The 1789-nt window shown below is 51.4% G+C and overlaps 1 long non-coding RNA gene across 1 annotated transcript; it reads right to left on the reverse strand.

The window, feature by feature from the left end:
• Positions 1-1116: 1116 nt before the first annotated feature.
• On the reverse strand, positions 1117-1621 carry LOC111730737. Its single transcript, XR_002776804.1, has 2 exons — positions 1475-1621; positions 1117-1254 (listed from the first exon to the last, which is right to left on the reverse strand). It is a non-coding gene; the product is annotated as an uncharacterized LOC111730737 (long non-coding RNA).
• Positions 1622-1789: the final 168 nt, after the last annotated feature.

Genomic DNA, 1789 nt, shown 5'->3' on the forward strand with positions numbered 1-1789 from the left:
TGCCCTTGCCTCCCTGCAGCCCAGTGTCAACACGGCAGCCACAAGGATCCCTTTAAAACACACGTCACATCCCGTTTTTTCCTCTAAACTCTCCAACGGCTCCCAATTTCTCCCCAAGTAAAGGCCACGGCCCTGAACGACCTGTCTCATCTGTGTCCACCCCCCCCAAAATCTCATCACTCTCCCCCTCGCCCATTCTGCTTTAGATGCACCGGTGTTCCCAGCTTCCCTCAAAACTCCTCGGATATGCCAAGTTCACCCCAGGGCCTTTGCACGTGCTTCCCTTGCCTGCCAATCTTCTGCCACAGGTATCCTTGGCTCACTCGTTCGCTTCCTGTGGATCTCTGTTCAGAAGGCACCTTATCCATGAATACTTCCCTGACTACACTATTCCAAATAGCAACCCCATCCAGGAACACCCTAACTCCCTACCTTGGCTTTATTTTTCTCCACAATGCTTAGCATCTGACACAGTACACGTGTACTAAGCTGCTTCTTGCTCCTTCCCCTACTAACACGTAAGTTGGGTGGAGCCAGAGACCTTTTGCTCCCTGTTAAACCCCCTAGATCAGTATCTGAAACACAGTGCTATTTTAATGGAATGCCCAGCAAGAACCATGGGCCAAGCATTGCTCTAAGTGCTGTTCACATGCCATCCCGTTCAGTTCACACATCAACCTCATCAGAAGCTATAAGTCTGAAACACAGAAGTAACCCCACCACTCAGAACAGTTCCTGAGAAATAACAGAAAACACATATCTCGTACTACAATCAAGAGATGTTTCTAAGCACCTGAACTAATTGTACTTCAGCTATATAATTATCTATATGTTATTCCATCTTATCATTCATTATATCAGGTAAGTTTTGTAACTCGTACTGTTTTACAGAAGAAGAAGGAACATAAAAAACATCTCCATAGTACCAAGAGACAATTAAAAATAGCGAAGACATCTATCAAGCCATACATAAAGTTACATGCCCAGGGCTTTCCCAAAAGCTGAAGGACATGAGGCACCAGTATGGACATGGCGGGTAGGGGGTCGCACTATGCCCCAGAGAATGTAGAGCAGGCTCCTGGCATTGTATTTACCCGAACTCGGTTGATGCCACCATAGTGGGGCACCATGGCCAACTCCAGCTGAGGCTTCCGATCTTCTTCATCCTCTTCATCTTCCTCCTCCTCTTCATCGCTGTCCTCTGATGCTGGGGCCTTCGTCCCATGCAGGTTGTGCATCCGAAGCATCATTAATCTGGGGAAAGTGTGATGTGACAGGCGCTGGATGCCAGGATCCTTACAGAGGAAGGAGGCTGGAAACCCAGTTTCTGGGGCTGAGGGAGGCAGAAGCTGGAAGCCCTACCTCCTGGGTCCTGCCTGGGAGAGGGGGAGTGGCAGGCTCAGACTCCTGGGTCTTGAGGTGGTCAGGGGCCGGGGACTTGGGCTCCTGGTCCAGGGAAAACTTCAGGTCTCACCTGTTGCTCTGGGCGCTCTCCGCCTGGGTCCCCGCACACAGGTAAAGTGTAAGGGGAAGCTCTGTCCGATTGTCTCCCAGATGATCCCGGACTATGTCAAAACTGAGACAGGGGGCGCCTGGAGAGGGAAGGAGGGATTGGAAAGTTAGGGTGGGACAGTGGGATCTCAGCCCCTTCCAGTGTGATGTCACCCCTCGCAGACCCCAGTCTTCTCTTTCAGAGCGCCTCTTGTGAAAGGCTCAGGATCTGAGCCCCTCAGGACCAAGGATTCCAGTCCCCTCCTTCCTCAGGACCCAGGAGTCCAGGGGCCCAGCC

This window comes from Pteropus vampyrus, unplaced genomic scaffold, assembly GCF_000151845.1.
Source record: "Pteropus vampyrus isolate Shadow unplaced genomic scaffold, Pvam_2.0 Scaffold333, whole genome shotgun sequence".
NCBI classification, from domain to species: Eukaryota; Metazoa; Chordata; class Mammalia; order Chiroptera; family Pteropodidae; genus Pteropus; species Pteropus vampyrus.